Raw genomic sequence first — 13,168 nt, forward strand, 5'->3', positions numbered from 1 at the left:
TCCAAGGAGAAGACTGTTGTGTTTTGTCTTCTGCTACTTGTAATTCAGCCTTATGCATACCCATAATTATGTCAGCCAGAAGAGTTTCTAAGGATATATTGTCCTTTGTGGCGATTAGAATGACATCCAAACAGTGGAGTATTATGGATTGAGGAAATCTCTCATGAATGGGTGATAAGACTTCCACCACACACCATTGACATATGGGTGGTGAATTGTGTGTATCTTGGGGCAGAACAGTCCAATGGAATCTTCTTAAAGGTGATTGTCTGTTAACTGAGGATATGGAGAAGACAAACCTCGGGACATCATCTGGGTGTAAGGGGATACTGAAGAAAACGATCTTTCAAATCAATAATCATTAACACCCAATCCATAGGCATCATGTTAGGCAATGGTAATCCTGGTTGTAAAGGTCCCAGTTCCTCAATAATTTCATTTCTTTTTCTTAGGTCTTGGAGCACTATCCATTTATCACTATGTGATTTTTGATAACAAATATGAGAGTGTTCCAGGGACTGTTTGTGGGGACAATGTGCCCTTTGGTCAATTGTTCATTTACTAAGGACTCTAATGTGGTCAATTTTCTATGGGGTGAGACCACTGATCAACCCAGACAGGCTTGTCTGATACCCAGGTAAGTTTTATTACACCATGATTGTCAGTGGCCCTCACTAAAAACTTATCTCCAGACTCAGTCCCCATTGGGATAGAATGTCTCTTCCCCAAACAAGTACTATCTCTTTCTTAATGATAAAGGGTTTGGTAGTTGCTACATGGTCTTCAGGCCCCGTAAAGGAAACTGGGTGTAAACTCCACATGGTATTGCTGTGTCCCCCAGTTCCTACCAAAGCGTCCAAGGTTGGGACAAGAGTTCATTCTGGTGGCCAGTATTGTTGTGAAGTAACTGTGACATCCACACCAGTGTCAACAAGTCCAGTATGGATGATGGTCTTACAAGTCAGAGTACAAGTAATTTTGATTTTTCCTGGGCCAACTTGTCTAAGCGACACAGGGCTTATCAGTAACATCATCGTCTACTTCAGGTAGTAAGAAATCTTGGGCAAAAACCAATCCTTAAGGTAGAAAACAAGGAAGGTTAGGATGCCAAGCTAAAACAGTAATTTCCTGGCTTGAAGTGACTGTTAAAACTGTAGGTGACTCATAAAAGCCTTCTGTATTACGTCTGTCCCATCCTATTATTAAAAAGTCTTGAGGTGGTGGTTCTGGTCCTAAAAGACCTATGGAAATGGCATAATCAAAATCTGTGATCATTACTGACTGGGCAGTTGACAACTCCAGTCGGGTGTTTGCTGATACTGAGGTGGGAAGGTCTCCGATGAAATGCTGTAGTTGTTCACCTGATGATCTCCAATGCTTTGTACAGCAGGTGACAGGGAGTCTTGTGTCATCGCACGCTGCTGTCTCACGCTCTGCATGAAGTTTCCTGACTAGCAGCAGCAATGAGCCTGTACTTCATTGTACTGGTTAGCATTTTGTCTATTTTTGCCACAGTCACATTGTGTTTGGAAATTTCCATTTTGGGCTTATTACAGTTCCTTTCCCAATGCCCCTTTTGTCCACAATTATAGCAATGCCCAGTTTTTTGATTCTGGTTGTTTTGAGTTTTCCAGAAAGTAATTTAAAGCATTGGTCAATATTTGTGCCCAGATGGCAGCAGTGTGTTCCAGGGTGGCCAATTTATTGCATGCTTCCACCATTTGAGGGATGGTGGGTTCTGGCTCTGATGGCAAGGCACGCAAGACTTCCTTACATTCCAGGTTAGCATTAACCACAGCCAATTGTTTTAATAATCTTTCTTGCACCTGGTCCTCAGTGACTTGTTTATCTATGGTCAATTTAAGTTGGTCCAAAAAAGTCATGTAAGGCTCAGTGAGGCCTTGTCTGATGTCCACAAAATCAATCTGCAGTTTGTTCACACGGGGATCTTGGGAGCGAGCCTTTTGCTCTCCTTGAGTACAGAGGGTTTTCCCAAGGCCCTAAGCCGAGGTTTTTTTGTTCTCCTGCTGAGTCAACCCCAACACTTGGGCATTCCCAACAATCACCTGGATACGCCTGAAAAATCACCTGGGTATCCCCAGGTACCCCTGAAAATAATCTGGTTACCCCCAAAAATCACCTGGATACACTTAGGTACTCCCAAAATATCCTAGATCACCTCAAAAATCATCTGGACACCCCTTGGACACCTGAATCTACCAAAACCTCATTGGACCCCCAAATCTGGTGTCCCTAAATCCTCATTGCTTTGACTGAGTAGACCTGATGTCCTTAAACTCTAATTGACTTCAATGGGGTAGATCTGGTGTCCTTTTTATCCCAAAGTATTGTCACTAATTCTTTCCCATTATGCCCCAGTGCTCCCAGTAAGCCCAGTGCCCCCCCTTAGCCACTCCTAGTGCTCCCAGGAATAGCTCCGAGTTTGGCTAGTTTGCCCTCACAGTTCTCCCAGTCCCCCAAGCAATCACTCCCAGTGCTCCCAGTTTGCTCAGTTTCCTCCTTTCCTCCCTTCCAGTGCTTCCAGTTCCCCCATAGTGGTTCCAGTTCCTCCCCGAGTGCTTCCCCTTAGCCCTTCCCAGTGCTCCCAGTTTAACCAGTAGCTTTTCCTGATCAAGCACTATTAATGGTTAGACCTGGTGTGCCTAAATCTCCAAATGACTTCTATATGGTAGACCTGGTGTCCCTTGATGCCCATTGAATTTAATGGGGCAGACCTGATGTCCTAACAATTTTGGTGCTAAAAATCCCAATTTTGGGTTTGGAATTCCCAGATTTTGGGCTGAAAATTGACATTTTTGGGCTTATCTAGAGGCATGGCTCCAGCATGGGCCACACAGGTGTGGGATCATGGATCCAGGATTGGCTTCCAAGAGTTCATCCATACCTTCTAAAGTATCAGTATTGCAATCCTGGAGCAGAAATTCCTGCAATTCAGTCCAGGATTTCCCCCACATTTACCCAGATTTCCTCATTTTAGCCCCAAATTTCTGCCAAATCCCCATGGAATTTAATGGGGAGACCTGGTTTCCCTAAGTCCATTTTGACTTCAGTAGGGTAGATCTGGTGCCCCTAGATCCCAATTAACTTAAATAGGGCAGACCTGGTGCCCCTAAATCACCATTGATTTCCACAGGGCAAATGAGATGTCCTTAAATCTCTACTGACTTCAGCAGGTAGACCTGATTTCCCTAAAACCCCTTGGATTTCAATGGCTAAACCTAATGTCCAAGGAATCCCTATCAAGTGGTTAATATTAGAAGAGATGGGGCAACTGAGAGATGTTGTAAAAGATGGTTTATTGCTTTATTGCCTCAGTCTCATAGAAGGGTGAGACATTAAAGATGTTACATCCAACGCCATAATATCAGAAGCTGCCTAATCCTTAGTTAGAACAAGAGGGCAGACACGTTAGCCATGGCAGTGGGGAGTGCCAATCTTCCACACACCTTTGCAGAGGTGAAACTCTCCCACTCCTTTTAACAGCAAAATGTACCTGCTGGCATGAGGATGTTCAAGTTGTCAAGGGATCAGGCAGGGGCAATCCTGGCCACCTGCCCCAATTGCCAGGCCTTCCAAATTCTGTCACTGGGCTCTGGGGTTAACCCCCGAGGCGTCGGTGGCTGCCAGTTATGGCAACCCGATGTCACACCAATTTCCTCCTTTGGCAAGCTAAAATATGTCCATGTATCTATTGATACATTCTCTGGAGCAGTGTTTGCATCGACCTACGCAGGAGAAAGTGCCTGTCACACCATTCTGCATTTTCTGCTAGCGTTTGCTACCCTGGGAGTCCCAGATCAAATTAAAACAGATAATGGGCCTGCTTACACCTCCCTCAAGTTGAAGGGTTTCTTCAACCAGTGTGGGGTAAAGCACAAGAGGGGCATACCCATTAATCCCACAGGGCAATTCATGGTGGAAAGGACCCACCAGACCATGAAGAGAGTCCTCGATCAGCAGCAGGGAGGAACAGAGTTCATGTCTCCCATGGAGGCACCCTATAAAGCTCTCTGTGTTATTAATTTCCTAAACTGTACATCATCAGAGCCTGACCCCCGTACTCTGGCACTTCTCGAATTCCACCCGAACTAAGATCACTGAGAAGCCACCAGTGTTAGTAAAGGACCCAGAAACACATCAGATTTGTGCACCTTTCCTGTTGATTCTCCTGGGGGAAGGGATATGTCTGTGTTTCACTACCATCTGGCCCCAAATGGTTCCCAGGAAAAAACATCAAACCATACTTAGGCCCTGCAAACACTGCCTCCACAAAAAATAACAACCATACTGAGTCCAACAGAGAAACATCCAAGGACCAACCCAGCTCTGCATGGAAAAGGAGCTGGCGTCGACCACCAGCACTGATGAAAAGCCATCGGCCTGTCACCAGATCCCAAACACAACAACTCATGACCTGATCTGACCACGCAAACCACAGGACAGACATACGTCTGGCCACTGCTGCTGCCAACAAGTTATTCCCCAGTTATTCCCAAATCCCCATCCCAAACCCCTGCTGCCTGCACATTTACCTGTCCCTTTTCTTTCTTCCTCTTTTCAATCCTAGTTTTACTTCCCTACACCCTCTACCCAACCCCTTCCTCAGTTTTTTTTAAACAAAGAAGCAGGAATGGAAAGGGAGGAGGGAGGAAAACAACCACCTCCCCTTCTCCATAAAAGTAACAAATTTCATTTATATTCCCCATTACAAGCCCCATCCCTGTCCAAAGATGAAATTCATCTACTTTGGCACTGTCCTTACTGTGCCACATGCCCTCAGCTGGATTGTCCTACAGCCCAACCATAATGTTTGAGTGACTCTAGCCTAATGTTTGGGTGACACTAAAACAAGATAACTTGTGCCTGTCCATGGGCAGCTCAGACAACCCCTTGCCAATGTGTCTGGAAGGATTGCCATTCACAGCTGATGATTATAACACCCTCATATGCACCACAACTAAAGATGATTATTGCACCCTCTTGCACACCACAGGTAACAGACCCAACCCAGCTGACACCTGGGATACTTAGACCATTGCATTAATGTCCACGACACAAGAACCCCCAGAGTTGGGCCTGTTAGGGTCTCAAAGGATGAATTCTGTGTGAAATTTTACTCTAAGCTTAGTTATGGAGAATATGGTTACGGCTGGATGAAGCCTCAAGAGGTTAAAGTGCTATACAGGAAAGATGTAACACCACTTAAGACTGCTTATAGGAATTCTGGGAATTGGTGGAATTACACCAGCCTTATCTTGTCCGTGTCCAATCTAGATTCTAGGTGGCTGCTGACGCGGCAGCCAGCTTCACTCTGCTCTGGCATGCCCCACTAGCTCCGCAGGCAGCGCCGATGTTGAGAGTGGGCTGTTCCCCAGATGCCGAGAACTGGGAATACAGCTAGGGCTGTGAACCCTCTGGGCTAATCTGATGTCTGAGGAAAGGCAAAGCATTCGGAGGAGTCCTTTTGTGGGTCCAGGAAAGCTTTATTGAGGAAAGGGAGGGAGGCAACTGGGAGCAAGGGAAGGAAACCACAAAAGGCACAGAGAAAGGTCTGACAACAGCTTAAATAGGGGCCCTCCCCCGGAGGAGGGTACAACACAAAGACCAAAGGAGGGCTCAGGGGTGGTACAGTAGGAGGGATCTCGCGTACAATACACCAATGAGAGGAAACATGGGCAGTCCACAACTTACAACTTCCAATCACATAACTGGAAACTTGTAACAGACAGGGAACATTCCAGAACAAGGGATGTGGCCGGGGGGGATTGACAACTTGGGAGGTAGGGGTTAGGGTGACTGGCAGGGAAGGGTCTGGAAAAAGGGGAGGGGTTTAGACTAATAGACAGGGGCAAAGGTGGGAAAGGGTAACCTGGAGCAGACCAACTTAAGGGGTTTAACACAGGAAAAACCATTACTATACATAGGGGAATTAAGGCTACAACAAAGGAAAACAGCAAACTGCAACAAGCTGCCAAACAGGGTTTCTTTATCTGTGGTGACAGGGCATGGGCTGGGATCCCCCCCACCTTCAAGGGGTCCCTGTAGCCTTGGCCAGCTTGCTACCCTCACCCCAAACATGACAATTCTTCAAGACCTAAAGAATAATTCAGCACACGAATTGGCACCCCAAAAAAGATCCTATACGGAATGTGATTAAAACTGGGATTCTCAAATTACCAATTGGAGTGTTATAAATGAGAGACAAAAGTCTCAATATTTAACAAAATTTAGGTTGTTTTATTTGATATAGACAGAGCAAGCAGTGTGCTGGGGAATGTGAGGAGTCACTGCCCACTCCACACCCTACTGAATCTTGGTTTGCAGCCTCTTCTTATACTATGGTTTCTCGTTGTAATCAATAATTTTTGGTTTTTTGCTGTCATAATTTTACCAGGTAAGCAGTGGTGGTCGAATAAACATCCTTACACAAATTCACAAAGCCTTTGGGTGATAATCAGTCACAGATAGCCATCTGGTCCTTGTAGATAACCACCAGAGAAGTTCTGGAAGTCTGGTCCTTGAGATAGGAAGCATTGATCAGACAAAGGCAGGAAGGGCTATTGGGAAGTCTGATTTTGCAAGCTGATAGCCGATACAACTTATTTGGAAAACATAACATAACATAATATAATGTAACATAATACAACATAACATAACATAATAAGGTGATTTAAAACAGAATGATTTTATCATATAATTTCCTTTATCTAGTGTCACTTCAGAGCTTCATTTCAGAGCTTAGTATTCTGGTTTATACAAACCCCAATGCTTTTGTGATTAACACGAATCTTTTATGAATTATCACAGGAGCAAAGGAAAGAGGGTAGCAGTCTCCCTGTTTTTACCTTGGGTGGCCACAGCTAAAGCCCTTGGAGAGCTAAATCACCTGGGGTGTTGGCTTAGCAAGCAGGCCAACATGACATCTCCCACCCTCAGTGATCTACTCAAAGATGAAGAGACTACGAGGAACGCAACATTGCAAAATGAGACACCCATTGATTTCCAGCTCTCAGTCCATGGACCTGGCTGTAAAGACTTTGAGGGCATGTGCTGTTTCAAGTTAACATCTCACAGCAAATCCATCTCAAAGAGCATCCAGTTGCTAAAGGACCAAGTCCATCAGATCAAGACCAAGGAAAAGATCACGGATGGATTTAAACGATTTTCTTGGACAGTGGGGACCAAAGGGTTGGGCACTTTCTTCAGTTAAAGCCGTTTTGTGGATTTTTGTTGTGATTCTTATAGTGTTTCTTATGTTTTCATGTTTTTTACATTGCTTTAAAAAGGCCATTTGGGAACCTTTTTTAATAAACAAAGAAGACAGAGTTGTGGAGGGCAATAAGCCCTCGGAACAGGAACTCCCTGCATTCCCTTGGAGGAGTGAGGCCTGAGGGCCTAAAGGATCTAAAATACTCCCCAGAGATAGGACTCCCAAACAAGTCCCCTTATAGCTATGGTGAGAAGAGCGCTACCCCTATCATGTTCTTGTTTCTATGTTAATAGCCAGTACCCCGTTGGTCTCTTTCCCTTGTTTCGGAAAACAAAATTGCTTTCTTTGTTCTGGGTCCTCAGACTATTTGCCCTGTTGCTCTACTCGCTGCCTTCCCCATATAAATCACCTTCTCCCCAGTTTGAGGGAGCTCTTGTCCCTGGCACCCTTCACAGAGTGGCCTCCTATAATAAAGGTTTTTACTCTCTGTGGAACGCTATATGACGCTCCTGTCCTTTATCCCTGCGTCACCTGGGAGTCAGAGCTGGAAATCACTAGAAATGAAGTAACTCACCACTGAGGGACGTGTCTTTGCCCCTTGGGATGTCCCCTGCTGGACGCCTCTCCAGGAATGTCACGGCACCCCGGAAAGAACACCACCGGAGCCCTGGATCAAGGTACACGATGCAGAAATGCACCCACAGCCCGTGGGAATCCATGGAGGATGCAGAAATCCACCCAGACTGTGGAGATCCGTAGGGGATGTGGAGATCTGTGTGGGATGTAGAGATCCACCCACAGCCCTTGGGGATCCATGGGGGATGCAGAGATCCACCCGCAGGCCATGGGGACCCATGGGGGATGCAGAGATCCATGCACAGCCCATAGGGGAGGGGGCCCATGCCAGAGCTGGTGGATGCCTGGTGGAGGCTGTGATCCAGTGGGAGATCCAGTGCAGAGAGGGGCCTCTGCTTCCAGGCTGGAGCAGCCTGTCCTTGAAGGACGGCACCCTGTGGGAAGAGAGACGCCCGTCGCAGCAGATTTGGAAGAATTGTTTGCCTGTGGAGGGAAATCCACGTTGCAGCAGGTGCAGTAGGACTGCTGCTCATGAGACTGGACCCACACTGGGGAAGTTCACAGAGAACTGTCTCCTGTGGGAGGGACCCCACGGTCTCACAGAAGGACTCCTCTCCTGGAGCAGTGGAAGAAGCTCGTGGTGATGAAGTGACCAAAACACCCATGCCCTGTCTCCCTGCACTGCTGGTGGGAAGGAAGGAAGGAGGGACTGGGGAGAAAAATGATGGTTTAAAGGCTTATTTTACCTCTCATTATCCTCCTCTGATTCTGTTAGTGATAAATTCACTTTGCAAGTAAAATTTAGCCTGTTTTGACCTTGAAATATTTCTCCCAATCCTTATCTCACTCATGAATCTTTCATTAACTTTTTTATCCTTTTCCCTCCTTTGCCCAGCTGTGGTAGGAGAGGGTGAGTGAGTGACTCTCGTGGGTGCCAGGCGTTGGGCCAGTGTCAAACCACGACGCCAGGACGCGCCAAAAAGACACCCAAATTGTCCCAACACCCTTCCCAATCCAGCACAACTTCCCCTCCAGGATGGCATCAAAGTGCCCCTGAGGTAGTGCATGGCTGGCAGCCCAAGAGGGAGGAAAATCAGGGCCCCCCCACCACCATGTCCCAGGTGCTCCACACCCAGCCAGGAGGAGCAGCAGGGCCAGGGTTGACAGGACATCCCCCCAAATTTCCCCCACACTGATGACACAGCTGGACACTTGGGATCACATATCCACCTGCAGATGCTCATTCTGGAGGGACCCAATGGTTCCTTGCTTCCATGAGCTTCTGTCAAGTCACAGTGGAACCTTGGTGCCATATTGTTCCATGGCCTCCCAGTGCTGTCCTGGCTTCCATGAGGTCCCTCTGTGACACACGGCAGCCTTGGCTCCATGAGGCTCTCCTGGTTTCCATCATGCTCCACTATGTCCCAAGAAGCATCCATAGCTTGACTTTGGAGCACTGCAACATCTAAAGATTCCCTCCAAACAAACACCAGCCCAGACACCCCCAGGATATTTGGGCTGAGCTGCCACTCCCCAGGCACCTGCATGGAACCCAAGTGACCATTGTGACTCCGTGGAATCTCATGGAACAAAGTGTCACTTGTAACCCAGCAGGGTGTCATGGAACACAGGTGCCACTGGGACATTGCCATTGCTCATGGAACCAAGTGTCCATTGTGACACAGCCAGACCTAATGGAACACTGGAGAACATTGTTACCCAATGGAAGCTCATGGAACCAAGTGTCCACTCTTTCACGGTGCAGCTTCATAGAGTGATGGAGACCATGATACCTTGACTGCTGCTGTGCCCAAGACAGAGACACAGCAGTCTGTAATCCATGTGACAAAAGCTTTTATTCCCTTCTGACTTCACCTTATATATACCTTTTAATGTTCCCAAGTAAGCACCTGTGATAGGCTCCAAGTTCAGGCTGCTCAGCTCTCTGACCAATAGCTCTCTGACCAATAGCTCTCTGAACCTTGGGCTGGAACTCATTGGGTCACATCCTTGTCTGTCTCCAATTCTGTCCTATCTCTGTTCTCTGGGGGCCTGTCTTATCAGGCCAGGCCGCTTCTTATCAGTGGTTAGATTAACTGCCCAGTACAAGCCAGCTTGCACTGCGACAAGACCATTGTGTTGCAATGGAATATCCTGAAACCAAGGCTCTGTTGTGACCAAGGCTCAGTTCTGACAGAAAGGGGCCACATGGAACACAAGGGCCACAGAAATATTGCCAGGCCTAGGAGAAACAAGGCTCCATTATTGCACAGCAAGGCCTCATGGGCCCTGGGAGAGCACTGTGACACGATGGAATCTCATGGAAGCAAGTGTCCATGTGACATGGCAGGGTCTCATGGAACCCATGCGCCACTGAGACATTGCCAAGGCTTGTACAAGCAAGGTTCCACTGTGACCAAGGAAAGTCTCATGGCAACCAGGAGGGACCAGTGTGGGGCAATGGATTCTCATGGAACCAAGGCCCCATTGTGACAGTGTGACCTGATAGAAACCCGGTGCCTCTGGAACATCTCCATCCTCGGAGGAAGCAAGTGTCCATTGTGACACAGCACAGCCTCGTGAATCACAGGAGAGCACAGTGACACCATGGGATCCTGGGGAGCCAAGTGTCCATTGTAAACACAGCGGGGCCTCATGGAAGCCAGGAGATCATTGTGACGCAATAGAATGGAACCAAATCTGAATTGTTACACAGATGGGCCTCAGGAGAGCAGTGTGACACTGTGGAATGTTGTGGAACCAAGTGTCCACTGTTTCACACTGCAGCCTCCTAGAGTGCTGGAGATCATTGTGTCACAATGGGAACAGCGTGTGCTGTGACATCACAGAGCTAGCTGTATGACATCACAGAGGGCTGGCTGACATCACAGAGTGGCTTGTGACATCACAGGATGGGTTGTGACATCACAGAGCTGGCTGTGATGTCATAAAGTGCACTGTGAGGTCACAGTGCAGGCACTGCTATCATAGAAGGCAGCTCTGTTACATCAGAGCAGCTCTGTGATGTCTCAGAGAAGGCTGTGTGACATCACTGAGTGGGTTGTGACATCACAGTCATGACTGACATCACAGTGAAGCCTGTGGTGACAACACCGAGCTGTCTGTGACATCAGAGTGTAGCTGTATGACATCAGAGGGAGGGCTGTGACTTCACAAAGGGCTGTAACATCACAGGGTGGCTGTATGACATCACAGACGGCTATGAGTCATCACAAGTGACTGTGTGACATCAGAGAGAGTCATGTGACATCACAGGGGGCTGCGTGATATCACAGGGGCTGTGTGAGGTCACTCTCCTGTGGCACCCCATCACAGCTCAACACTGCTCGTGCACAGTGGGGTCCCCTGGCCCCCCAGGTCCCCCCACCCACGGCCCCTCAGCCTCCCCCAGAGGATTTTCCATGAGATCGACCCCAGAGCCTGACACGGGGACAGGGCCCTGGGGCCGTGGGGGGTGGAACAGGGGGGCAGGGACCCCCCTGGCAGCGTCCCCATGTCCCCCAGGGCCAGGGCCTGGGCCAGGGCTCCTTCACCCTGTTATGAACCAGGGGTTGAGAGCACTTAAAAAAACCCAGGCAAGGGATCAGCAAAAATCAAATTTAATATTAAGTGAAAGCATGACAAGGTTCCTTGGCAAGAGTCAAGCTACTCCTGACTGCGGGCTTCAGGAACAGCAAGGAAACAAAGCAACAACAAAACCAAACAAAATCCAGTCAACCAAACCAGAAATGAACCAAGAACTGTCCATGTGCATGTGTGTGTGTGTGTGTGACAAAGTACAGTGACGGCAAGGATAAAATGAACACGGCCTAAGAGCTCCACAGAGCTCAAACTTCACAGGACTTAATTTATACCCTGACCTTAACTTCACAGTTTAGAAAAAGAACAGCACTTAACAGTATTTAACCTAACTTATAACCAGCGACTCAGCAATTTAACAGAGGAATAACGTTATTTAAAATAGCTTATAAGTTGTATTAAACGTAACAACGTAGCAAAAGAACAACTCCCAGCAGCATTTAACTTAGCTTATACCTCATGACTTGACCTTACTTACAGCCAGACTGACTCAGCTATCCAAGGCACTCGAAGCCTCAGAGAGCAGCATTTCTGCCACATTTGCCAGGGCACAGGCACTCGTGTGTGCACACAGACAGAGAGAGTCAGTGCCAGGGGCCTGTGAGGAATTCCCCTGGAGGGCAGGGAAATGCTCCCTCCGGATGCTTTGGCATCTCCAGCAGGTGAAGGGCTGAACCTGGAGGAGTGGGGGATCGGCCCAGGCTCCGTGGGTGTTCGGGGATGCCCCGAGTGCAGCAAACAGGAGAGTTCCCGGCTCGGAGAGGCCCCGCTCAGAGGGAGGTGCTGGCCCAGGAGAGCTCCAAGGGGCTCCTTGTGGAGCGCTGCTTGTAGGGCCCCAAGAGAGGGGCTTTGGGCACAGCAATGTTTCATCCTGGCCACACTTGGCATCCACAGCTTTCTTTGGAAGGGTGAGAACAGGGATGTTGTGCCACTGAGGGCACAAAAACAGTTCCAGGGCTGCTCCTAAAGAAACCAGGAGCTCGTGGGGCAGCAGCAGTGCCTGGGAGCAGACAGTGTTTGTGCTGAGCTCCAGAGCAGCTGAGCCCAGGGGCTGTTGGCCAAGGCCGAGGCCCAACGAGCATTTCTCACCTGCCAGGGTGGTCTGGAAAGGTGTGGGGGGGATAATTCACCCCTCAGTGTGGTCCCAGTCACTCCCAGTATTTCCATCTCCCTGCTCCAAGAGCTGCTGCCAGCCCTGATTTGTGGGATTGGGAATGTCCTGCTCCCTTCCCGGGGCAGGGTCACACCTGAGCCAGGTGTGCAGGGCAGGACCTTGCCCTGAGCCCAAGCACTGTCCACCTGCAGGATCTGCTTCCCTCGGGCCTCTTCCTCCTGCGGCCCCAAGCCCAGCTTGGTGCTGAACAAAGGGGCCCCCTTTGAGCACCCCCTCTGCCCCCTCCCCAAATTCCCTCCTGGGGACAGCAGGAGCTGGGGCAGGAGCCCTGAGGGGAGGGAAAAGGGGGTGACACCGGGATGGGGGTCATACATGCTCTGGAGGGACACACACGGCCCCTGGGAACACCCCCTCACCTTCTCCTGCAGCATCAGGAGGATGAACCCCAAACATGGGGCCCCCAAACCCTGGCAGCATCTTTGGGGGGGCTCTGGTGGCAGCGTTGGGAGGCTGGGGGAGTCACAACTGCCCTATGACCCTTCCCAGCCCCAAAGCCACTCCTGGATCCCCTAAAACCACCCTACAGCTGCCAGCCACGACAAACACTTAATGACTCACAGAGAAATAAATGGCCCCAAAACCCATAA

The 13,168-nt window shown here is 48.8% G+C and overlaps 1 protein-coding gene and 2 long non-coding RNA genes across 3 annotated transcripts in view; 2 read left to right on the plus strand and 1 right to left on the minus strand.

Moving 5' to 3' along the window:
- Positions 1 to 13,168, plus strand: part of LOC148219376 (uncharacterized) — a 69,340-nt gene that overhangs the window by 25,484 nt on the left and 30,688 nt on the right. The window lies entirely within an intron of this gene.
- LOC148219378 (uncharacterized) lies at positions 1,372 to 7,730 on the plus strand. Its single transcript, XR_015799801.1, has 2 exons — positions 1,372 to 1,487; positions 6,829 to 7,730. It is a non-coding gene; the product is annotated as an uncharacterized LOC148219378 (long non-coding RNA).
- Positions 5,484 to 9,771, minus strand: LOC148219379 (uncharacterized). Its single transcript, XR_015799800.1, has 2 exons — positions 7,806 to 9,771; positions 5,484 to 6,538 (listed from the first exon to the last, which is right to left on the minus strand). It is a non-coding gene; the product is annotated as an uncharacterized LOC148219379 (long non-coding RNA).

The sequence above is a fragment of the Sturnus vulgaris genome, unplaced genomic scaffold (assembly GCF_052056855.1).
Source record: "Sturnus vulgaris isolate bStuVul1 unplaced genomic scaffold, bStuVul1.hap1 Scaffold_141, whole genome shotgun sequence".
In the NCBI taxonomy this organism is placed as follows: domain Eukaryota; kingdom Metazoa; phylum Chordata; class Aves; order Passeriformes; family Sturnidae; genus Sturnus; species Sturnus vulgaris.